Raw genomic sequence first — 27,479 nt, forward strand, 5'->3', positions numbered from 1 at the left:
AGCACTCGATCGCAGTGTCCAATGGGAGATGATCACATATGTAAACATGTGAGATCATCTCTCATCGCCAGCTCTCCCTCCTCACACAGAGACAGCGTGTGAGGAGGGAGAGCGAATGGCTGCAGCGGCAAGGTAAAAAAAAAAAGGGGGAAAATAAAGTGCTCACAATGCCATCTGTCAGTGACATCTGTCCCCAGTGCCACCTATCTCCAGTGCCATCTGTCCCCAGTGCCACGTATAAGTGCCATCTGTCATCAGTGTCAGGTGTCATCAGTGCCACCTATTAGTGTCATCTGTTAGTGTCACGTATTAGTGCCATCTGTCACCAGTGCCACGTATTAGTGTCATCTGTCATCAGTGTCACCTATTAATGCCCCGTGTCATCAGTGCCACCTATTAGTGTCATCTGTTAGTGTCACGTATTAGTGCCATCTGTCACCAGTGCCATGTATTAGTGTCATCTGTCATTAGTGTCACCTATTAGTGCCATCTGTCATCAGTGCCATGTTAATGCCCCGTGTCATCAGTGCCACATATCAGTGCCATCTGTCATCAGTGTCACGTGTCATCAGTGCCACATATTAGTGCCATCCGTCATCAGTGCCACATCATTTTTTATTCTCAGTTTATCCTGAATTGTGTAGCTCTAATACATAGCTTGTGTATGTATAATTTTGTTCTATTTAAAGTAATGTATAGAAGGTAGGTCCCAAAAGTGACTCAAGCCCAGGGGCCCCCACCACCCTAAGTCCTGCCCCGTTTCCAGTGGACAGTGCCCAGTGATGGTGTGTGGCGATGGGCCCTGGAGATTGGGCTGCTGCCTTTTCTGTGCGACCTTAAAGTAGTTTCATCATCTAGACTTGGATTAAAACAAAGGGCGACCGTTGTCCAGAGAAATGTGATTTCTAAAATATGGTTCATGGACCTTTAATAAAAATTAGCAACATGTACATCAAGCCAATGCATTTCAAGGGAATAGATTCCCCCTTCTCCAGGGCTGCATACTATTTGGTGGGAAAGATTCCCATGAGTGGGTATTGGATCAAGGATTCCGAATGGCAGGATGCCGGCTTTCTTTGTATAAGCAGCAAAAACCCGGATTGATTCAGCAGTGCACCTCCACCCTGTCCTCCTCCCCACACCTCTCGCTGTATAAGGTAAGGAGGCCATGGATTGTGCAGGGGGGTGGCGGTAGTGTGAGGATCACGCCTATCAAGCCCAGAGGGGGTGTAGTGCGAGTGGATCACCTGATCGCGGCTGTGATCAATCATGAGCTACGGGGGGGGGGAGCTAGTGCGATTAAGGGGGCCAGGCCTGTTTGCTGGAGGCCTCCCAAAAAATTTGGACCGCCAGACGGGACTGGTGACTAATCCAATCCAGAAGGATGAAAACAAATCCACCATTGTGTAGGCTTATTATCAAGTTATTGTCTATAGATGGTAGTAGTGTTAAGTTGTTAAGTGTGCTGTCATCCTCTCACCTAGACAAAGATTGAGGAAGTGGAAGCGGGTAATGACAAGAAAATGTACTCACTTCCCCCTCAAAAAAAAAAAAAGAAAGAAAAAAAAACCTGTCATTAAAATAAGGTTGGTTTGGGGTAGAAAGGTAGAAATTTCATTTTGGGGTACAGGACACCTTTAAGGAGTTGCGTCTTAATGGACAAAAAAAGCAAGCAGGGGGCACAGAACTAGTCTTCACTATTCCCTGTGGTCTCCCTGCAGCTGATCATTTGCCCATTACTGACTTTTTATCTCTTGTTCTACACTGTTCCTGATTGGAGGCAACCTTCTTTGTAAAGGCAGGGCTTTGCTTTTTCATATTAGAGCTTAGGTACCCTCACACGTCATAAAATGCACTGCTATTTTTTAAGAAGAATTCTATACAAAACATGATGTTTTCAAGGTACTGTGCTTAGGCACAAGTAACACTTCTAGATGTTCCCCATAACAGCAATTCTTCACTTTTTTAGTTCAGGTCCACTTTAAACCAAGAAACAGCTGCTATAGCAACATATAAGACTTATTTTAAAACCATATTTTAGCATACATGCAATTACAATGTATTCTTTTAAATCGTCTTCAGAATCCTAATTATCCCAAAAATATTTTTAAATGTATCAAGTGTGTGTTTAATAAAAAATTTTTTTTAAAAAGCTACTTCAAGCAAACAGAAATATAGTAAATTACTCATAAAAATATGGAACATCCCTCTGAAATTCATATAGATTTCTTAATTGTACATCAAAGGACATGGGAATGGGCTTGGCAATCCTGGAACCATTGAGTTATGCAGCTGCCTTCAGGTGATTGGATACTTGCAACGCTTGGAGTATCTAGGCTAATTTTGGATACGGTCCACAGTCATCTTTCCTCTGGAAAAAAAAAACACTTTCTCGCACGAGGGTTCTGGGCCTAATGGTGGCCTCCTTTATGGTAGTCCCATATGCTAAATTTTTACTCAAAACCATTGCAGCCCAACATTGCAGCCTAACATTGCAGCCTGGGGCAAACTTTCTCCCGAGGGTCTGGAAAGCCTGTCAGGCTGGGGTGGAGTTCTGGATACTCTCTCGGTACAAAGGACTTCATGGTCATCGGAAACTCTGCTCCAGATCAACATTGTAGAGTTCTGGGCAATTTTGTTGTTTCTTCAAGTTTGGACCTCTCAGTTGTGGGATCACCTGAACAGAATTTAGTCAGATAATATCATGGCTGTAGCTTATGTTAACCATCAGAAGCCGTGGCGGCTGGTGTTTTTTTGTTGGGGGGGCGGCAAGCAACCACCCCTGCCCCCCCGCGGCACCTCAAACCCCCCCCCCCCGCTGTTTGCTGGTCCACTTACCTGATCAGCGGGCACATCAGGCAGGAGGACAGGCTACTGCAGGCATCTTGCAGCATCTTACGTGTCATTCTGAGATCACGTCCAATAGGAACGGCTAACCTTTCAGCCAATCGGGAAAAAGGTATTGGAGGAGAGGCGATTCAGTGTTAGAAAAGCAAATATTCCTTTGCTTTTCTAACACATCTGGGTGGACACCCAGTGCAATGCTCTGTACTCTGAGTTCACCCTATTTTGAAGCCTATTAGAGCCTTAGGCTCTAATCAGGTGCTTGAAAAAAAAACCCCGCTGCTTTAATTCAGGCACCCGGCATCCGAAAAGGGACCAGACGCCTGAATAGGGGGTGGCAGCGGTGGCCATGGATAGATTCATGCAATGCATGAATCTATCCATTATGCATATGGGGGGTGGCAAGGATGGGGGGGGCAGTGCCCATGGGCCCTTAATGCACGGACCAACCCTGATCATAAGTCACACAGCTCAAAGAGATGGCCTGATTCTGGTTGGGGTGGAGTTTCACTTTCCAGCTCTGCCCACTGTGCGCAACCCAGGCACAGAATTGGCAGATGGACTTCCTCAACTGTCAATGTCTGAGCTCCAGGGAACGGTCTCTTCACGCGTGGGTATATGAAGGTCCCTGTCTCAAGTAGGGGACACTCGGTTCCAGGTGTCCAGGGTCAACAAAAAACTGTACAGATTTGTCACCAAGACCAGGGACCCTTGGCCTTCATAGTAGATACTCTAGTGTATCTGTGAAATCAGCTCAGTCTGATATAAGTCTTTCCTCCTTTACAGCTCCTCCCTTGCTTCCTCTGCAGAATCGAGATGGAAGGCATTCTGGTGATCCTTATTGCACAGATTTGTCCCAGGAGACTGTGGTTCTCAGACATTGTCAAGCTCCTGGCAGACTCTCCCAGGGCCTGTCTACCCCCCTGCTCCTCTGTCGCTCTAGCAACTTGGATATTGAATCCCAGGTCCTGAGGGTTCAGCTTCCATGGTTCTTACACTTCTAAAGGCTTGGAAACTGAACTCGTGAAAACTCTACTATCGCACTTGGAAGGTGTACTTTGTTTGGTGCAAGGCCAGAAAGTCCAAGAGTTCTCAAGAAGTACTTTGTGGGATGAATCTTGATCTTTCTCCGGTCACAGCCCACTTTTATCAGTCTGTCTCTCTGTTTGTCATTCCTGAAGACCCCCACGAGGGCAAGGCCTCAGTGGATGCCAGCTTCAGTCATAATGTTTTGAGATGGCTATATGGATCTTGTTTTATCTTATCATTCTGCTCTTGGGCCTGTTAGCTTTTCTTTACTGTGTTGCCGATCTCTCCGTTTCCAGAATTTCCATCCTGTGTCCTGTGAGGTATGATTAAGAAAATAGGATTTTTGTCTTACCTGTAAAACCCTTTTCTTGGAGTATGTCACCTCTTGGTTACAGCCTCCCAATATTATTATTATTATACCACCTTCACTTCAAAAGGTTTTACCCCCTTCATGACCAGGCCATTTTTGGTTATTCAGCACTGTGCTCCTTTAACTGTTGATTGCATTGTCATACAACACTATTCCCAAATGAATTTTATACAATTTTTCACACAAATAGAGCTTTCTTTTTGTAGTTTTTTGATCACCACTGGATTATTTTTTTTTTTGCTATATAATTGAAAAAAGACCAACATTTTAAAAAATATATATACTTTCTACTTCTACTTCCTATATATATATATATATATATATATATATATATATATATATATATATATACACAGTGCCTTTCAAAAGTATTCGGCCCCCTTGAACTTTTCAACCTTTTGCCACGTTTCAGGCTTCAAACATAAAGATATAAAATTGTTATTTTTTGTGAAGAATCACCAACAAGTTGGACACAATTGTGAAGTGGAACGAAATCTATTGGATTTTTGAAATTTTTTTAACTAATAAAAAAATAAAAAGTGGGGCGTGCAAAATTATTCGGTCCCCTTGCGTTAATACTTTGTAGAGCCACCTTTTGCTGCGATTACAGCTGCAAGTCGCTTGCTGTATATCTCTATCAGGCCGCGTACACACGGGCGGATTGTATGGCCTACTTAGTCCGTCATACAATCCGACGGACAGTCCGTCCTACTTTCGAATGAACGGACTTGACCACACACGGATGCACAAACAGTCCGTCGAAAGCTTGCGCGATGACGTGTACAGCACGTACGACGGGACTAGAAACAGGAAGTCCAATACACAGCAATGCAATCTTTCGCCGTGTAAATCCTTTCTGAGCATGCGCCATTCTTAGTCCGTCGAACTAGCCTACTCACGAGCGGATTGTCCGATGAAACCAAAGTATGACGGACAGTATTACGGAAATTCCGAAATACTTAGTACGCCAGACTGCACGCTGAAAAAGTCCGCTGAAGCCCACACACGAGCGGACTGTCCGCTGAAATGTGTTTCGACGGACTAAGTTGGCCATACAGTCCGCCCGTGTGTACGCGGCTTCAGTTTTGCACATCGAGAGACTGAAATTCTTGCCCATTCTTCCTTGCAAAACAGCTCGAGCTCAGTGAGGTTGGATGGAGAGCGTTTGTGAACAGCAGTTTTCAGCTCTTTCCACAGATTCTCGATTGGATTCAGGTCTGGACTTTGACTTGGCCATTCTAACACCTGGATACGTTTATTTGTGAACCATTCCTTTGTAGATTTTGCTGTATGTTTGGGATCATTCTCTTGTTGGAAGATAGATCTCCATCCCAGTTTCAGGTCTTTTGCAGACTCCAACAGGTTTTCATCCAGAATGGTCCTGTATTTGGCTGCATCCATCTTCCCCTCAATTTTAACCATCTTCTCTGTCCCTGCTGAAGAAAAGCAGGCCCAAACCATGATGCTGCCACCATCATGTTTGACAGTGGGGATGGTGTGTTGAGGGTGATGAGCTCTGTTGCTTTTACGCCAAACATATCGTTTTGCATTGTGGGCAAAAAGTTCGATTTTGGTTTCATCTGACCAGAGCACCTTCTTCCACATGTTTGGTGTGTCTCCCAGGTGGCTTGTGGCAAACTTTAGACGAGACTTTTTATGGATATCTTTGAGAAATGGCTTTCTTCTTGCCACTCTTCCATAAAGGCCAGATTTGTGCAGTGTACGACTGATTGTTGTCCTATGGACAGACTCTCCCATCTCAGCTGTAGTTCTCTGCAGTTCATCCAGAGTGATCATGGGCCTCTTGGCTGCATCTCTGATCAGTCTTCTCCTTGTCTGAGCTGAAAGTTTAGAGGGACGGCCAGGTCTTGGTAGATTTGCAGTGGTCTGATACTCCTTCCATTTCAAAATGATCGCTTGCACAGTGCTCCTTGGGATGTTTAAAGCTTGGGAAATCTTTTTGTATCCAAATCCGGCTTTAAAATTCTCCACAACAGTATTACGGACCTGCCTGGTGTGTTCCTTGGTCTTCATGATGCTCTCTGCGCTTTCAACAGAACCCTGAGACTATCACAGATCAGGTGCGTTTATGCAGAGACTTGATTACACACAGGTGGATTCTATTTATCACCATCAGTCATTTAGGACAACATTGGATCATTCAGAGATCCTCGCTGAACTTCTGGAGTGAGTTTGCTGCACTGAAAGTAAAGGGGCCGAATAATTTTGCACGCACCACTTTTCAGTTTTTTATTTGCTAAAAAAGTTTAAATTATCCAATAGATTTCGTTCCACTTCACAATTGTGTCCCACTTGTTGGTGATTCTTCACAAAACATTTAAATTTTATATCTTTATGTTTGAAGCCTGAAATGTGGCAAAAGGTTGAAAAGTTCAAGGGGGCCGAATACTTTCGCAAGGCACTGTATATATATATAAATTGATCAATCCTAAAGTACTGAAGGCCTATCTCATTTCTTGAGGCCCCTAAAATGCCAGGGAATTACAAATTCCACCCAAATTACCCCTTTTTGGAAAGTAGACAGTCTGAGGCTTTTGTTTGTCTTTTACACTCTTTTATTGCTGTTACAATGATGATCACTGTAACAGCAATGTTTTCAACTGTCATGAATGAGTTACATTCATGACAGCTGTGATTACTAGTGATCTCTGATTGGCTACAGCTGTGGGTGGCTGGCACTGGCACATGGTACAGGGTGCTGTGATTGTCCCACAGCTATCATATGGTACCTGGGCCAATCACAGTATCATTCTGCAGGGAATTCATTCATATGTTGACATAAGTGAGTACACCCCTCACATTTTTGTAAATATTTTATTATATCTTTTCATATGACATCACTGAAGAAATTACACTTTTCTACAATGTAGAGTAGTGAGTGTACAGCTTGTTAACAGTGTACATTTGCTGTCCCCTCAAAATAACTCAATATACAGCCATTAATGTCTAAACCACTGGCAACAAAAGTGAGTACACCCCTCACTCCAAATTGGGCCCAATTAGCCATTTTCTCTCACTGGTGTCATGTGACTGACAAGGTCTCAGGTGTGAATGGGGAGCAGGTGTATTAAATTTGGTGTTATCGCTCTAATACTCTCATGCTGGTCACTGGAAGTGCAACATGGCACCCCATGGCAAAGAACTCTTTGAGAATCTGAAAAAAAAGAATTGTTGTGCTACATAAAGATGACCTAGGCTATAAGAAGATTGCCAAGACCCTGAAACTGAGCTGCAGCACGTTGACCAAGACCATACAGCTGTTTAACAGGACAGGTTCCACTCAGAACAGGCCTCGCCATGGTCAACCAAAGAAGTGGAGTGCACGTCCTCAGCATCATATCCAGAGGTTGTCTTTAGGAAATAGCCGTATAAGTTCTGCCAGCATTGCTGCAGAGGTGTAAGGGGTGCAGGGTCAGCCTGTCAGTGCTCAGACCATGCGCCGTACATTGCATCAAATTGGTCTGCATGGCTATCATCCCAGAAGGAAGCCTCTTCTAAAGATGATGCACAAGAAAGCCCGCAAACAGTTTGCTGAAGAAAATCAAAATACGGGCATGGATTACTGGAACCATGTCCTGTGGTCTGACGAGACCAAGATAAACTTATTTGGTTCAGATGGTGTCAAGCGTGTGTGGCGGCAACCAGGTAAGGAGTACAAAGACAAGTGTGTTTTGCCTACAGTCAAGCATGGTGGTGGGAGTGTCATGGTCTGGGGCTGCATGAGTGCTACCGGCACTGGAAAGCTACAGTTCATTGAGGGAACCATGAATACCAACATGTACTGTGACATACTGAAGCAGAGCATGATCCCCTCCCTTCGGAGACTGGGACGCAGGACAGTATTCCAACATGATACCAACCCCAAACATGCCTCCAAGGTGACCATTGCCTTGCTAAAGAAGCTGAGAGTAAAGGTGATGGACTGGCCAAGCAAGGCTCCAGACCCTATTGAACATCTGTGGGGCATCCTCAAACGGAAGGGGGAGGAGCACAGGGGCTCTAACATCCACCAGTTCCATGATATCGTCATGGAGGAGTGTCATGATGTCATCATGGAGGAGCTCTAGTGAACGCCATGCCCAAGAGGGTTATAAGGCAGTGCTGGAAAATAATGGTGGCCATACAAAATATTGACACTTTGGGCCCAATTTGGACATTTTCACTTAGGAGTGTACTCACTTTTATTGCTAGCAGTTTAGACATTAATGGCTGTATGTTGAGTTATTTTGTGGGGACAGCAAATTTACACTGTTATACAAGCTGCACACTCACTACTTTACATTGTAGCAAAGTGTAATTTCTTCAGTGTTGTCACATGAAAAGATATAATAAAATATTTACATAAATGTGAGTGGTGAATGGGTGTACTCACTTTTGTGAGATACTGTATAAGGTACACTACGACAAGGACAACAAGACAGTACATCAAAGCACATCAGGTATAATGGATTTAAACATAGGGTTTCATATAAGCCTTCCATCAATTCAGATAAAAGTAAGTGCAGACAATGTTACAATTAGGGATGGGCGAACTGTTCGCCCGTCGGTCGGTTCGCTGCGAATTTTGCGTGTTCGTGATTCGCCCGATTGGTAGACTATTGCCGCTGTTCGCCCGGCGGACATATGTGTTTAGAGTGTGAAAGAACTTTGACCCGTGATGACACATCCATCATGGGGTACAGGACAGCCAATTGAGACATTTCAGCACATGGACAATTGGACATTCCCCCACCTTATAAATAGACCTGATCTGGCGGCCATTTTACATTCTGTCTTATGTCAGTTTAGGGACAGGGCACTGTGTGGAGCAGGGAGAGACTGTAGTGACACAAATTGCTAGCTATTAGGTCCACAAAAGTCCTTTTAAGGACTGGTATAGGTGTAGTACAGTCTATAGGGTTCAGTGCACTGCTGTGCTGGTGATTGCAGCAGCCTGTCTTTTGTCAGTGTAGGGAGGAACAGGACGCTGTGTGCAGCAGGGACAGTCAGTTTAATCACTAGCTAGCTATTACTATTAGGTCTACAAAGGTACATTTAAGGACCGGTATAGGTGTACAGTATATAGGGTTCTGGTGCACTGCTGTGCTGGTGATTGCTGAGTGCACTGCTGACTGATTCTGCAGCTGTCTTTTGTCAGTGTAGGGACAGGACGCTGTGTGGAGCAGGGACAGTCAGTTTAATCACTAGCTATTACTATTAGGTCCACAAAGGTCCTTTTAAGGACTGGTATAGGTGTACAGTATATAGGGTTGTGCACGTATAATATACTTTCTTCCAAATATAGAAAGAATATTATACTTGACTGCTGCCCGATTCTGCAGCTGTCTTTTATCAGTGTAGGGACTGAGAGACAGTCTGCAAATCACTAGCTACTAAGTCCACAAAGGTCCTTGTTAGGACTGGTATAGGTGTACAATATATAGGGTTGTGGTGCACTGCTGCTGACTGCTGCCCTATTCTGCAGCAGTCTTTTATCAGTGTAGGGACTGAGGGACAGTCTGAAAATCACTAGCTACTAGGTCCACAAAGGTCCTTGTAAGGACTGGTATAGGTGTACTATTTGGTGTGCAGTATATAGGTGTGTAATACACGTATAAAATACTTGCACATATAGAAAGCATAGTATAGTGCATTTCCACTGTGCAGAATTGTGACTGCTGAGCGGTTCTGCAGCGATACTACAAAGAGTGACAAACGCAATAAAAAAAAAGTATTATAACTGGTGTGATAGACCAGTGGCCCCCAAAAACGACAGATTGAAGCGGGGTGTTATATACCTTCTTCCACATACATACTGCACTTCTCTAGAGACTTTTGTCACGGGGTCAATTAAAAAATGACAGGCAGAGGAAGAGGCAGACCCTTCCGCAGGGGTGGTAGGGGTAGGGCAGGAGCAAAAGGCTTGAGCCAAAGTGGCAAATTGCAGAAGGTTCGTGCGATTACGTCAAAGGACGCACCAGACTTGGTTGAGTGGCTCACTCAGCCTTACTCTTCTGCACCCTCCTCATCCTCTCGATCTGCACCCTCTTCTTCACTCTCTGCTATGTGCACCCCCAAAGACACTACCACCAACACCACCACCACCACCATATACCTTCTACTTGAGTCACAGGAATTATTTTCCGATACATATCAAGACATTTCTGATGCGCAGCCACTCTTGGCATTGGATCAGGAAGAGGAGGTAGCAACAACCGCCACTCAGGAGTCTGACGACAGTACCCAGATCAGCCCAATTAGGAGGTTGGTCCCCACTGTTGCTGCCTACTCCGAGATCTCTAATTATAGCGGTGGGGAAGGTGACGTCGATGATGACATGTCTAGTGATGTCACGTTGGTGCCCACAAGAGAGGAAGAGGAGGGGAGTTCAGAGGGAGATATGGACCAGCAGATAGGGAGGAGAAGCAGGAAGAACTTAGATTGCACAGGAGGGACAAAGCAGACTGCGAATGTATCAGGAGCGAGGCATCAACCATGTACGGTCACATCTGGCACTCCCAGGACGCCGGAACATGGCTCCGCAGTGTGGGCTTTTTTTTAACGTGTCCGCTGCTAACAATAGTGTTGCCATCTGCAAACTTTGCAGTCAACGCATAAGTCGCGGTAAGCCCAACACTCACCTAGGGACGACCGCCTTAGGAAGGCACATGAGCTGCCATCACCGAGCCCAGTGGGAGCAACGGAACACACAAAGTGAAACTCCAGGCTCTCACCGTCCATGCCTCGTCTTCTACTTCTCCTTCTCCTCTCTCCTCACAATTGTCCTCCACTCCACCTTCCATCATGCCATCCTCACATTTTTCTGCAAAAAGGCAGGCTTCCGTGGGCCAAATGTTCGAACCTAAAAAAATGATGACGCCGAATAACCCTCTTGCCCAACGGTTGATGGCTGGCTTGTCAGAACTGATAGCCCGCCAACCACTGCCATATAAACTGGTGAACTCGGAGGCCTTTTGAAAATTTGTGGCCATTGGAACACCACAATGGAAGGTCCCAGGAAGGAAGTATTTCTCACAGAAGGGCATCCCAGAGCTATATAGCCATGTCCAGCGGCAAGTGAATGTATCTCTGGCACACAGTGTCGGTGCCAAGATACATCTGACCACAGACACGTGGTCTATCAAACACAGGCAGGGAAGGTATATCACTTTTACTGCCCACTGGGTGAACCTTCTGATGGCCGTCAAGCATGTAACCCATGGCACCCGTGTAGATTTGGTTTTACCACAACGGATTGCATGCAGGCCTGCCTCTTCTTCTCCTCCTCCATCCTCCTCCCTCTCCTCCTCGGCTGACCTTTTCCGCTGCTAGCGTCTCTTCCGCTGCGCCGCCCAAAGCTCCCCAGAACCTATTCGACATGCCAGGTGAGACGTTGCCATGCTATTCTGCGTCTGTTGTGCCTGAAAGCCAAGAGCCACACTGGCCCAGCACTCCTTTCAGCTTTGCGTTCACAGGCAGATCAGTGGCTAACACCGCTCAATTTGACAGTTGGTAAAGTGGTGTGTGACAACGGTGACAATCTGCTTAGCTCATTGAAACAGGGCAAAATTACGCACGTGCCATGCATGGCACGCGTCTTAAACTTGGTCGTGCAGTATTTCGTTGTCAAATACCCTGGGGTCCAGGACATTTTGCGGCAGGCAAGGAAAATCTCGGCCCATTTTAGAAGATCGTACACGCCCATGGCTCGCCTTGCTGAAATTCAGCGGTAACACAATCTCCCGGTCAGGTGTCTTATTTGCGATTGCCGGACGTGATGGAACTCAACCTTCTATATGCTTGATAGGCTGCTCCAGCAGAAACGTGCAGGTAACGTCTACCTGTACGAACTCTGTGGCAGAACAGGTTCTGGGAGCTTGGTTTTTTTTTCATCGCGCCAGTGGCTGCTCATGCGGGACACATGCAGATTTCTGTGGCCATTTGATGAGATCACCAAACTGGTCAGTCGCAGCCATGGCGCCATCAGTGACATGGTACCTTATGCCTTCTTTATGGAGCGTGCATTGCGTCGTGTCATTGATCAAGCCATGGAGGAGCAGGAGCGTGAAGATGAGGAAGTCGCAATGCTGGATGAATTCCCAGGGGGGATACTCTATCTGAGACAAGTCAACAACAGGTGTCTGAAGAGGAGTCAGAGGAAGATGGTGCCGGGGCGGATGAGGAGGAGCAAGAAGAGCATGCTTTAAACCTTTCTGGGATCCCTGTTGTTGTGCGTTGGAGAGGAGAATGAGGAGGACAACATTATCTTGGATGATGAGCAAGAGCCAGGCCACCACAACGTTTCCAGTTTAGTGCAAATGGGGGCCTTTATGCTCCAGTGTTTTAACAGCTACCCCCGTATAAAAAGCATAAGGGTCAAGGACCAGTACTGGGTGGCAGCATACTTAGACCCCCGGTACAAACACAAAATGGCAGAAATGTTACCACCGTCACAGAGGGCTGTCAGAATGGAGCACTTCCAGGCTTTGCTTCGAGAAATGCTGCATTCTGCTTTTGCGTGCGCTGGCAGAGGAGGAATTCCCACTCCCGGAGAAAGAGTTGCAGGTACCAATCCAACAGCGCCTGCAAGAAGAGGCCAGTTTGAAGATGTGTTGGTGACTTCTGATATGAGGTCATTCTTTCAGCCGACCCATCGACAGGTCTCATCTGGATCCAGCATCAGGGAACGCCTAGACCGACAGGTGTCCGACTACATCGGGTTAATGGCCGATGTGGAAGCTCTGAGGAGTGAGGAACCCCTGGACTACTGGGTGGGCAGGCTTGACCTCTGGCCAGAGCTTGCCCAATTTGCAATGGAACTGTTGACTTGCCCCTCGTCCAGTGTCCTGTCCGAAAGGACGTTCAGCGCAGCGGGGGGGATCGTGACCGATAAGCGCACTCGCCTAGCTCACGACAGTGTTGACTACCTCACATTTATAAAAATGAATGAGGCATGGATCTCGGAGGAATACAACACATGTGACCAGTAGACCATGTATATCTCTATAAACGATTTATTTAATCAAGCACACAGACCTTTTTTCTACATTTGGCACCCACTTCCTTGTACAAAAAAAGCACACTGTACTATATGGCCATACCCTCCTGTTTGAAGAGGTTGAGCGGTGTCATATTTTTGGGGCCCAGCAGCGAGTTGCTGGTATCAGTGCTGGTGTCAGTGCACTCTATCTCAGTGCTGGTGTCAGTGCACTCTATCACGGTGCTGGTGTCAGTGCACTCTATCACGGTGCTGGTGTCAGTGCTCTATATCACGGTGCTGGTGTCAGTGCACTCTATCACAGTGCTGGTGTCAGTGCTCTATATCACGGTGCTGGTGTCAGTGCACTCTATCACGGTGCTGGTGTCAGTGCCCTATATCACGGTGCTGGTGTCAGTGCTCTATATCACGATGCTGGTGTCAGTGCTCTATATCACGGTGCTGGTGTCAGTGCACTCTATCACGGTGCTGGTGTCAGTGCTCTATATCACGGTGCTGGTGTCAGTGCTCTATATCACGGCGCTGGTGTCAGTGCTCTATATCACGGTGCTGGTGTCAGTGCTCTATATCACGGTGCTGGTGATCATCACCTGCACCCTCTACATAGCCTACCCTGACCTTTCCTCTCCTCCATTGCCTTCATGCGCTCCTGAGTCCTGAATTGTCAAAATTTCACAGATAAAAAAAGAATGCTTGTAGTTGTCGATCCCAGATTCACTTCATACATATGTTATGTCAGTGGCCATGTGGTGGGACTATGTGTGCACAGCTAGTAAGTATTTTGTGGCTGAAAATATGACCTGTAGGTTTTTGATGTTTACCTGCCATTGAAGTCAATGGGGCCCGCCGCGAACGTTGTGGTTCGTGAACTTTTGGCCGCGTTCGCGGTTCGCATTCGAGAAACGTCCCATCGGAAGTTCGTCCATCTCTAGTTACAATGTTGCAATATAAACAATACAGCATATTACGAGTGGGTGGACAGGTCAGGGGAAAAAGGGAGGGGGGGGGGACTAGGAAAATATGGAATGGAAGCAGAAAGGAAAGGGATGGGAGAGGAGAGGAAGAGAAGAGGAAGCCAGGGCAGAAGGAGGGTGGGGAAAAGAGAAGGAGAGGGAATGTGAGCACATCCGGTACCACAACAGTAAGCAAGTGCTAACAGAAAAATAAAGGAGTAAAATAATGTTAGGCAGTCAGGCCTTGGGCATCGATCCAGCTGTTCCAAACTTTGTCAAACTTCTTAGGACAATTTTTACTGGCATATGTTAATTTTTTACAAGGGGAGGGTCCCATTGATCGCTGCCTTCCAACTAGATACAGTAGAGGGTGCTGGGGATTTCCACTTTCAAAGGATTTCCCTTCTAGTGTAATAGGTGGCAAAGAAAATAAACAGCTACTCAGAGCGTTAATGGTGGCTACCACTTACCTCCAATAATGTTGTAGGTTGAGGCATGACCAGAATACATGGAAGTAGGTGCTTGTTTCAATGCCACATCTGGGACAGATGTCAGAGTTGTTAAGGTAGATGATAGCTAGTCTTTGCGGGGTATAATAAACACAGTGGATAAACTTCAATCGGAGGAACCGATCCCTAGCAGCAATCATGGTGGAAACTAATAGTAACAGGCAGTCCTCCCATTCTTCTTCAGACAGCAATGGAAGGTCTCTAAGCCATTTCCAATAAAGAGCTGCCATCCTTGGTATAGTCAATGGTAGCATTTGAGAGTATAATGCGGACAGTGGTTTAGTTGGTGTATCCACCAGCAGTAAGCCCTCAAGTGGGTCAGATGTTAAATTAATCAGCCTCAGGAACTGGGTGTTAAAGTGAGTTTGTTGGGCAAGTGGAATGTATGTTTAAGCACATCGAAAGGTAATAGGGATCATTGTGGCATAATATGCCTTAGCACCTTGATCCTGTATCAAGCCCAGAGGAAAAGAATCTGCACAATAGTGAAATGAGGCTAATTAGGGTTACCCCATAGGGGAGCAGGGAGGGGTGGCAGACACTGAGTGGTTAGTAAGGTAGATGAGTCTGCCAGCAGCTGTCATGACAGATTAAAGGGGGTGTAGCCTGTGCAGTGAGATAACATAGGAAGCTGGGGAAGGAGGTGTGGACATTGAATAGAAAGGATCCAAGAACAGAGCCTTGGGGGACCCCCTATAGGAAAAAGGAGAGGATGAGGTAGGGTTATTGGTGACTGAAGAAACATTTAGTTAGGTAAGAGTGGAAAATCTTGAAGGCCAAGGGAATGGAGCTTTTGAGGAGAAGTGGATGGTCGATTGAATCAAAAGGTCTCATAGCATGAGACCCGAGACCCAAGTGGCCATTGATTTTAGCAGTTAGTGAGTTTTATAAGTGACATTATATTCATTATGAGTGAGATATGTTATCGAAAAGGAATTTAATTCAGAGAAATAATGCTCTGCTGATGGCACTGCGATATTTGATTTTATTTACATGCCTTTTAATGCCTTCTCAAATGAGAGTGACCATTTTACTTATTTCAATAAAATGCTTTTTATGTAAATGACATCACACTATGTGGCCCAATTTTTTTCCTTTTAACATATATAATACTGGGAGGATACGTTCTTGATCTTTGGTCACTGTTCCCGTGGTGGATACCCATTGATGTTATACATTGTGATGGACCCCTGCCTGATTGGTCTACATCGCAAACCGTGTATGCTGATTTTCTTCCCTGGGTATGTTACACCACAAGCTCTGTTGACTCATCAGGCGTATGTCTAGTTGGGGTTAATTGTCTGATAAGCCTCTTTCCTTTTGGTGGTGGATTATCAACGGACAACTAGTTCAGATTTATCTCGCAAGTCACTTTATATATTAGAGTCACTTTATGGACTTTCATTCTAATATATATATGCATTGTTGGTTTATGTAAACGTTATCATTATTGTTGTTTGTTTTAGAGTAATATTGTATGTATTTTATCATGGTTTATGCACATCAGTAATGGTTTATTAGTTTGATCCCATCAAGGGAATCTCACTTTTACCTGCACTTTACCACTTTCCCGTTTGTTCACATATTCACACATTTCTGTTGTGCTGGCAGCTATTATTTATCACTTTAAGACAGCTTGGGTTTTTTTCTTTTCTTTTTTCCACAGGGGTGCGGAAGATGCCAGTAGAAAGGAAGAGATTGCAGATGTGAGTTAGGGAGCGTAGAATAGAGCAAAAGTCTTGTGCCACAGCTCTACTTCCACCCTGCTTATTGGACAATAATTCAGCATCATCACCGCTCCTCCACCGCCCCAAAAATTCTGCTTGCAGGATTTTTTTTAACGTCCCACAAGCGCACCACTCCAATGTGGAAGCACTCGGGATTTCATACTGGATTGATAGGAGAGGCGCTTTGCAGTCGCTATTTTTAACACTAAAACACCTATAAAGCGCCTCAGTGTGAAAGTGATCTAAGAGTCTTAACACCTTAGCCAACAGATAGAGCAGGTATATGCCTACGTATATGCCTAATAACAGTTTTGCCTGGGAAAAAGACTGAAGGAGGTAAAGAAGCAAGGAGGAGGCGAGGACGCCAGGAGGTGAGCAGCTGCTTGCAGTTCATTATAGTTATGTAACCAAACAATTTATAGCAGAAACCATCAATATGCAGTTTTCATCAGTATGTCAAAAAGGTGAATTTACCATTGGAATCATATTGCTTCTTCTGTGGCAGCTCAGTTAAATTTACAGCACGGGCACCGTGTTAAGTTACAAGCTTCGTCATACTCTAGGGTCCTTGGTTGGAGCATGGATGTGATCTGGATACTGATCACGTAAGCAGCTCCTGTGAAAATGTCTGTCTCCATTACCTCTAGGTGAACCTAAATAGGAAGTAAAGTATAATAAGAGCACTATATAAATTCCAAGTAAGACTAGGATGCCTTTATTAAAATCAGTAGATCTTATAGGAAAAAAAAAGCCCTCCACCAACAATTTCACATCTCCGGCAGAACTTGGAAGTACCCTGTACTAGCCAGTTTAGAGTCAACTTTGGTTAATAAGCTGGACCAGTCAATAATTACAAATATACATTCGCTATCCAATACTTGTATGCTATTTATTTCCTACATTTATAAAGCACCAACATCATATACAGTGCTTTATAGAACTCATAAAACCACTCTGCTTTATAGAACTCATAATATCCATACCACACTTACATGTTCTATGGCCAATTTTGAGGAGTAAGCCAATAAGCTTTGATTCTGGCGGTAAAGCCTCAGAAACAAGCATGAGGACAACTTACAAACTCCTACCAGATATTGTTCTAGGTGAGATTTAAATTTAGAACCCAAGGCAGCATCACTAACCAGCTAACCTTCATGCTGCTTATGATGACATTACAGACAACTGGGACCTGGACATACTTCTCTAGTCTGAATAGCTACATCACGTACTCAAGTTGCAGAGAGTTACAGTGGATGCAGCATTGGAGAAGAAGGAGGCAGACACTTCGAGGAAGCACATATACAGTTGTGCTCAAAAGTTTGCACACCCTGGCAGAAAATGTGACATTTTGGCATAAATAAAATATGACAGATCATGCCAAAAAACTCTTTGATTTAAGGATAGTGATCATAAAAAGCCATTTATTATCACATAGTTGTTTGGCTCCATTTTTAATAATGATAACAGAAATCAGCCAAATAGCCCTGTTTCAAAATTTTACATACCCTGGAATGTTTGGCCTTCGTACAGACATACAAGGTGACACACACAGGTTAAAATGGCAATTTAAGGTTAATTTCTAACATCTGTGGCTTTTCAAATTGCAATTAATGTCTTTGTATAAATTATTAATGAGTTTGTTAGATCTTACAAATACACTGAGCAGGCTGGAGCCATGGAGAGCAGAAACGGACTGTCAAAAGACCTGGGTAACAAGGTAATGGAACTTATTAAAGGTGGAAAAGAATATAAAAAGATATCCAAAGCCTTACATTTGCCAGTAAATACTGTTCAATCACTTATTCAGAAGTGGAAAATTCGGGGATCTCTTGATACCAAGCCAAGGTCAGGTAGACCAAGAAAGATTGCAGCCACAACTACCAGAGGAATTGTTCAGGATACAAAGAAAGTCCCACAGGTAACCTCAGGAGAAATACAGGCAGCTCTGGAATAAGACGGTATGGCAGTTTTTAAGGAGCACAATACGACCATACTTGAACAAAAATTAGCTGCATGGTCTAGTTGCCAGAAAGAAGCCCTTACTGTGCCAATGCCACAAAAAAATCTGGTTACAATATGCCCAAAAACACCTTGACATACCTTATTGGGCTTTTTTGTGTTCAGCTTTAAATAGTAAAAGGAAAAATAAGGATAAAACTCTCTGCTTTTAAAAACAAGAGCTGCCACATTTCTATCTTGATGATTTCGTTTTATATTCCCATATATTAAGTAATTCTGAATGTCTAATCTTAGTAAATACATAAAAATCTACAATCTTTTCATTAGATACAAAGTATATAATTTACTGTAAGTAAACTGATCCCTTAAATATTTTTTTATAGACGAATTTCTCCATAAAAATGTAGTCTTCTGCTTATTTGACAAGAATTTTTTATCATTTTGACATTTTAAAAGAGGAATAATGTCTAGTTGATTTATACTATAACGGCTGTCCCAGGGGTGGATCCGGGGGGGGGGGGGCAACGGGCAATTGCCCCCACTGAGAAATAGTGAGCGGGTTTTTCCTGACCATCCCCAATACCCTTGATTATATGGAGAGTTTCTGAGGAATTTATCCCATCTCACCAGAGCAATAGATCACAAGCGTATATGACCCACAGACTGATAAGCTGAGGATCCATGTTTTCTGGTGGTTGTAGTCACAAGAGGGGAGCGTGGCACACAGTACCTGAAATTATCATCGGAGCACTAAAGCACTTTATTTTGATTGGAGCACTTTGCACAATATTTGAGATACATTTTTGGGGATTTATATGAATGTGTCATATGTAGCACTTTAGTAATATATTTCATGAGCACTTAAGCACATGTACTTCTGAAAGTGCTGTATATATGTATACTTTTAAGTTGACATACATGTCACTTCCTGGATGCCTGTTTTTAACCATTGTTTTAACCCTTGAAAGACCGCAGCACCGCAGTGTTCCATGCATCACTTGAATTTGTCATGTTTTACAGTGGTTCCATGCCTGAATAGGACATGTGGTATCATTTTTGCCATAGCTGTGGCATGTGTACCCTGCCCTTTCGGCCACCATGTTAGCTTAAGGTGGGTGGGAAAACTGCAACTCATTCACCCATTGTTACTGCCCCCCTGGCCGCAAGTGTAAAGAAAGTCTTAAGCCCTGTATACATCGGAAATCCCGCCAGCAAAAGTACGATGAGAGCTTTTGGTCAGAAATTCAGACCGTGTGTATGGTCCATCGGACTTTTGCTGGCAGAATTTCTGCCAGCAAAAACTTGAGAGCAGGTTCTCTATTTTTCCGACGGAAAAAGTTCAGATCGGAAATTCTGATCATCTGTAGCAATTCTAATGTGCAAAATTTCTACGCATGCTCAGAAGCATTGAACTTAATTTTCTAAGCTCGTCGTAGTGTTGCACGTCACCGCGTTCTTGACGGCCGAATGTTCAGAGAACTTTTTTGTGACCGTGTGTATGCAAGCCAAGTTGAGCGGAATTCTGTCGGAAAAATCTTGGATTGTTTTTCTGACGGAATTCCGCTCAAGCTTGGTGTGCATACACACGGTCACAAAAACGCAGATCTTGTGTACGTGGAATTAGGGACTATCTTTAAAAAATATATAAATATTTATCTGCAAGAAAGATTGTTTGTATTATACTATTTATATTTACAGATTATTATTGGATCAATTCTACCTTTAACACACAATAGGAATACAACCCAAATAACCTTGGCATCAAACAACACTGATGTCTTGTCTTATGGTCTGCTAAAAGGCACATGTGGGAGGAAGGTGAGCTCGGTATGAGGATCATTCTATTAAAATGATTTATAAGTGACATTATATTCATGAGCAGCGAAATAAGTTATCCTTAAAGAATATAATTCAGAGAAATAATACTAATGAGTATTATTAATGGTTTACTTCTACTGGCAGCAAGTCAGAGGTAAATTTTCATGACCTATTTTCATTAAGGATGGTCAGATTCTCACTAAATCATTTCACAAACAGATCAATATCATTAGCTATATCCTTTCATCTATTTGCCACTCACTAGGAAGGTTAACTAGCGTATTTAAGTTTGTCCATGAAGTCTGTGTATAAATTGCAATTAATTAAAACAATTTAACCCATTCCTACCTGTAATCTGTATATTAACATTCCACAGCGTGATGCCCAGACATAGCTTAAAACGGACCTTCAGTCGTTCGTTCAACTTTCCATCTATTAAATCTTAGGCCCTTGTTGTTTTAGCTTCGGATATTTAAACATTTTTTTTTCTACCAATAAATACCTTATACAGCCCACTTCCTGTTTCTTGTCTGGTAAAAAGCCTAGGCTTATAACATCATGCACAGCTCTTTCTCTCTCACTCTCATGAGTGTTTGCTAGGAGGGGAAGGAGGATGTGTCGTAAGAGGTCCAATGAGAGCTGCAGGTCTGCAGTGCTGGAGGTGTGGCTCTGTGTGTCTGTGTAAATTCAGGAAGTGAACAGGAAGCAGCTTCAGCTGCCCACAGTTAAAATGGTTTCTGCCAGACTCAGTGGAGGGAGATTTCTGCAGTATATTTAGCAAGTACAGAATCACAGTATATATAAAATAATATGCAAAAGTGGTTGGAGGGAAGTTTCAGAATGGCAAAGATGTTTTAATTACAAATTATGTGAGCAGACTGCATTTTCTCTTTAAAGTGGACCTTCACTCTATCAATCAACATTGACTAATTTGAAACCTTATGTTGCTGGTATTAGTAAATAGGAAAGTATATCAAATTTACTTGTTTTAATCCTTTTTTGACATTTCTTCAGCTACTTCCTGCTTTCCATGCCTAGGCAAATTATGTAATACATCCCAGAAGTCTTCAGGAGAGGAAGAGGGGTTTTCTCAGCTGCGCACACCGGCATGCATGCCTGAGCTTAGGGCAGATGGGTTCCAGGGAGTAAATGCTACATGAATCATCTGCCCTTACTCAAGAAGATCACAGCCAGAAATGCTAGGTTTATTTTAATGATTTATCAGCAAAATAAAGCATGGTGACACAGATGCATTGGTGAATTGTCTTTGCAAATAAAAAAAATGGATTAAATCACGTTTTTGGTTTGTGGTGCTCAGATACAGTGTAGTTCCACTAATAAATATCCTCTCTTTGACAGCAATCAGCCAACACTTTTCACAGCTGGTAGCTCTTAATGCTGGTGGTGATTGACAGCTCTGATTCCCAAAGGTGATTGGCAGCCTATCAGGGATGTTTCCCATCGTGTGATTATTATGGCAGAAATGACATAGTGATTACTGATGCAGCCTAGGGGCTTCACTGAAAACATAAGAAATTAACCTGCTGATGACAATGCAGCCTGAAGGTGACCATGTGCATCGGGTTAAAACTGTAATTGGCAGATAAGATTACAGTATTAAAATAATAATAACAGAAATGTTTTTTAAATGTTTTTGGATTTTACATTTTTGCACATTTGTGTAAAAATGTTATCCGCGCTTGGAAACAAAACAGCAGCTGTGCACTATAACCCAGATACCAGACACAAACAATATGTAAATAAGAAGTGCAGAACTAAAAATGCTTGCAATATATAATACAATGCATATAACAGGTGCAAAGATTAGGGATGGCCTTGCGGTTTGCCCGGCGGTCGGCTCGCGGCGAATTTTGCGTGTTCGCAATTCGCCAAGCTGGTGCTGTTCGCGCGGCGGACATATGCGTTTACATTGTGAAAGAACTTTGACCCATGATGACACATCCATCCACCAATTGAAACATTTCAGCACATGGACAATTGGACATTCCCCCTACCTTATAAATAGACCTGATCTGGAGGTCATTTTACATTCTGTCTTTTGTCAGTGTAGGGAGAGGTTGCTGTGTGGAGCAGGGACAGACTGTAGGGACACAAATCACTAGCTATTAGGTCCACAAAGGTCCTTTTAAGGACTGGTATAGGTGTACAGGATATAGGGTTCTGGTGCACTGCTGCTGACTGCTGTGCTGCTGATTGCTGAGTGCACTGCTGACCGATTCTGCAGCTGTCTTTTGTCAGTGTAGGGAAAGGACGCTGTGTGGAGCAGGGACAGTCAGTTTAATCACTAGCTATTACTATTAGGTCCACAAAGGTCCTTTTAAGGACTGGTATAGGTGTACAGGATATAGGGTTGTACACGTATAATATACTTTCTTTCAAATATATAAAGCCTATTATACTTGACTGCTGAACTGAGTGCTGACTGATTCTGCAGCTGTCTTTTATCAGTGTAGGGACTGAGGGACAGTTTGGTGTTTGGAGCAGGGACAGTCTGCAAATCTCTAGCTACTAGGTCCACAAAGGTTTTAAGGACTGGTATAGGTGTACAGTATATAGGGTTGTACATGTATAATATACTTTCTTTCAAATATAGAAAGCATATTATACTTGACTGCTGTGCTGCTGAGCTGATTGCTGACCGATTCTGCATCTGTCTTTTATCAGTGTAGGGACTGAGGGACAGTCTGCAAATCACTAGCCACTAGGTCCACAAAGGTCCTTTTAAGGACTGGTATAGGTGTACTATTTGGTGTGCAGTATATAGGGGTGTAATACACGTATAAAATACTTGCACATATAGAAAGCATAGTATAGTGCATTATAGGGGGTGTTTTATGTGGCGCTAACTAGATTAATACTCCAAAGTGTTTTTACTAAATAAATAAATTTGTAAATAAAAAAATTGAATAAATAAAAATATGTGAATACATCCAATGTATCAAATTGTGAAAAAATAGCCAAACTAATAACGGCAATAAAAGTGCATGAAATATCAATATAACATGAATGATAAAGCGCATCAACAATAGCAAAATAAAAATTATCCCAGTTGTAAAAATGCATGTAGCAGTGCAAATAGTGAAAAATCGCCTAACATATTACTGCCATAATTCTGAAAAATTATTGAATAATGAGTGCTTAAAATTAAAATGTACCAAAGAAAATAATATACTAGAAATATATATATATATCAAATGCAAAGTCCATGCAGCAGTGTAGAATAGTGCAAAATCACATTAAGGCACTTAAAAAAATATTTTAAAATTATATGTGAACATTAAATATCCAGTGCAAAGTGAAACCAGTGTGTAAACAGTCCACTCCAAAAATGTGCAGTCCGTTTAGCAATTGATGGTATTCATGCAATGTGAGCAATCAATATGGTGTTCCCTCTTCCTTTGCCTTTCAGTGCTTTACATGCACCCCTTGTTTCCCCCAGCCTCTCACCTCCAATAAAGGTCCCTACGGACCGGATCACGCTTGAGGGGTGGTTAGTAAGTAATCTTCCACCATTAATAATAAAGCCTCCAAGAACTCCAACTAATTCCTCCAATATCCGTAATCCAGGCAGTATATAAAAGAGTAAGGGGGGGCTCCAATGAGTAGTAACGCACAAAAGTTTATTTTCAATAAAAAAATCCACATTTACATTTCAGTAAAACGATTCAGGAGATATACACATCGGTGCTTCAGGTCTCGGCCGCGACCGGAAGTAACAAGCGACACCTCAACTCCTCCCTGACGCGTTGCGTCACAACCACGTGACTCTCTCAAAGGGTCAGAGAAAGTCACATGGTTGTGACGCAACGCATCAAGGGGAGTTGAGGTGTCGCTTTTTACTTCCGGTCGCGGCCGAGACCGGAAGCACCACTGTGTATATTTCCTGAATCGTTTTACTGAAATGTAAGTGTGGATTTTTTTATTGAAAATAAAGTTTTGTGCGTTACTACTCATTGGAGCCCCCCCTTACTCTTTTATATACTGCCTGGATTACGGATATTGGAGGAATTAGTTGGAGTTCTTGGAGGCTTTATTATTAATGGTGGAAGATTACTTACTAACCACCCCTCAAGCGTGATCCGGTCCGTAGTACCCTTTATTGGAGGTGAGAGGCTGGGGGAAACAAGGGGTGCATGTAAAGCACTGAAAGGCAAAGGAAGAGGGAACACTATATTGATTGCTCACATTGCATGAATACCATCAATTGCTAAACGGACTGCACATTTTTGGAGTGGACTGTTTACACACTGGTTTCACTTTGCACTGGATATTTAATGTTCACATATAATTTTAAAATATTTTTTTAAGTGCCGTAATGTGATTTTGCACTATTCTACACTGCTGCATGGACTTTGCGTTTGATATATATATATATTTCCAGTATATTATTATCTTTGGTACATTTTAATTTTTAAGCACTAATTTTTCAATAATTTTGCAGAATTATGGCAGTAATATTTTAGGCGATTTTTCACTATTTGCACTGCTACATGCATTTTTACAACTGGGATAATTTTTATTTTGCTATTGTTGATGCGCTTTATCATTCATGTTATATTGATATTTTATGCACTTTTATTGCCGTTATTAGTTTGGCAATTTTTTCACAATTTGATACATTGGATGTATTCACATATTTTTATTTATTCAATTTTTTTATTTACAAATTTTTTTATTTAGTAAAAACACTTTGGAGTATTAATCTAGTTAGCGCCACATAAAACACCCCCTATAATTTTATTTTGAATGCAGAGAACATTTTTATATGTGAGCAGCTTCCTATAGTACATACTCATTTTTCCTAGCGAAGGTGTTGCGCAACAGGACTTTCCCATTTTTATAGTATAGTGCATTTCCACTGTGCAGCATTGTGACTGCTGAGTGGTTCTGCAGCGATACTACAAAGAGTGACAAACGCAATTTAAAAAAAAGTATTATAACTGGTGTGATAGACCAGTGGCCCCCAAAAACGACTGCTGTCAGTGCTCTCTATCTCGGTGCTGGTGTCAGTGCTCTCTCTCTATCTCGGTGCTGGTGTGGTCTCAGTGCTCTCTATCTCAGTGCTGGTGTGGTCTCAGTGCTCTCTATCATGGTGCTGGTGTCAGTGCTCTCTATCACGGTGCTGGTGTGGTGTCAGTGCTCTCTATCTCAGTGCTGGTGTGGTCTCAGTGCTCTCTATCACGGTGCTGGTGTGGTGTCAGTGCTCTCTATCTCTCTACTGGTGTCAGTGCTCTCTATCTCGGTGCTGGTGTGGTGTTAGTGCTCTCTATCTCAGTGCTGGTGTGGTCTCAGTGCTCTCTATCACGGTGCTGGTGTCAGTGCTCTCTATCATGGTGCTGGTGTCAGTGCTCTCTATCTCTGTGCTGGTGTCAGTGCTCTCTATCTCGGGGCTGGTGTGAGTGCTCTCTATCACGGTGCTGGTGTCAGTGCTCTCTATCATGGTGCTGGTGTCAGTGCTCTCTATCACGCGGTGCTGGTGTGGTGTCAGTGCTCTCTATCTCGCTGCTGGTGTCAGTGCTCTCTATCTCGGTGCTGGTGTGGTGTCAGTGCTTTCTATCTCGGTGCTGGTGTGGTCTCAGTGCTCTCTAACACGGTTCTGGTGTCAGTGCTCTCTATCATGGTGCTGGTGTGGTGTCAGTGCTCTCTATCTCGGTGCTGGTGTGGTCTCAGTGCTCTCTATCATGGTGCTGGTGTGGTGTCAGTGCTCTCTATCACAGTGCTGGTGTCAGTGCTCTCTATCTCGGTGCTGGTGTCAGTGCTCTCTATCTCGGTGCTGGTGTCAATGCTCTCTATCTTAGTGCTGGTGTCAGTGCTCTCTATCACGGTGCTGGTGTCAGTGCTCAGTCTCTATCACGGTGCTGGTTTCAGACAGTGAGGGAGATAGCAGCGGAGAAGCCAATCAGCAGGCAGTGCCAGCACCATGGCTGAGTATCAGCACTGGACTGGCACCTCCGGACCACCGCAGTGGAGCCCTGCATAGGTGGGGGTAAGGGCCGGGCAGAGGGAGGGGCTCAAGCACAGGTTGGTACACTGGCACAGGACTGCGCTGCCCTGACTGTGGCACTGATCATCTCCTGCACCCCCTTCATAGCCTGCCCTGACCTTGCCTCTCCTCCATGGCCTTCATGAGCTCCTGAATTGTCAAAATTTCACAGATGAAAAAAGAATGCTTGGCCTTGTCGATCCCAGATTCTCTTAATACTTTTGTTATGTCAGTGTCCATGTTGTGGGACTATGTGTGCACAGCTAGTAAGTATATTGTGGCTGAAAATATGACCTGTGACCGCAAACTTTTGGCCGCGAAACGTCCCGTCGGAAGTTCGTCCATCACTAGCAAAGATTACTAAAGTGCATTTAGTGCAATCAATATATGAACAATATAGGACATCAATAGCAAATTATTGCATAAAAAACAAATATTCAAAAAATAAAATAAAACATACTAATTAAAGTGCAATAAGTGCCATCAATTGTGCAAAACCTAAAATTCCGCTAGAGATGAATTTCAAATATAAATACCAGTGCAATATATAAAAAGGGTGCCGTTCTCTGGCAAGATCATATAAAGTCCATGTATAAAGTTCATTGCTAAACCATGTTGAAACAATGATCGAACAACCAGCTGTGCGACACCCATCACCAAAGTAAAAAATTGAGGCTTACCAGAAAGCCTGCAACACCCCCCCCCCCCCCCCCATACTCAGGGAGGTCATACAGCGCAACTGGATCTCCGATCCACTGATCCACTGAAGAAAAGCCCTGGTGCTCTCTCAGGTGTCCTTAATTGGTAAACCAAAAGGCTCTCAACAGACCAGGAAGTAGTGGCAAAAAACATCAATAGATCAGCTAGCTGAAGTACATATTGAAGAAAGGACTCCACATAGTGTGATACTGTATCATCGTTGAATTCAATAAAAAGTAATGCACTTATTTCAGATTAGTTGAATGCAGGCAGATAGATACATAAATCCAAACAAATCCCTTGTAAATAGCCATATAGTGATCAGTAGTAGCGTGTGTGCTTATCAGTCCCGATGATCGTTTTGTCATAAATTACGTCATCAGGGGTACCATGTGTGAAACTTCTTCACTGCTTGGAGTGGTTATGTACCAGACAGTGAATCTTGTGTATCACACAAATGAACCAATTGTGTCAAAACCAATGTACTTTAATGGTCTCCTCTGTATGAGCAGTTAGAAAACTTCACTTATAGCAGTCCTCGTTCCTTAGCCAAACAAGCTTAGCCTATT

Source organism: Lithobates pipiens, unplaced genomic scaffold (genome assembly GCF_037356315.1).
Source record: "Lithobates pipiens isolate NorthernLeopardFrog02 unplaced genomic scaffold, aLitPip1_a1.2 Scaffold_27, whole genome shotgun sequence".
Taxonomy (NCBI): domain Eukaryota; kingdom Metazoa; phylum Chordata; class Amphibia; order Anura; family Ranidae; genus Lithobates; species Lithobates pipiens.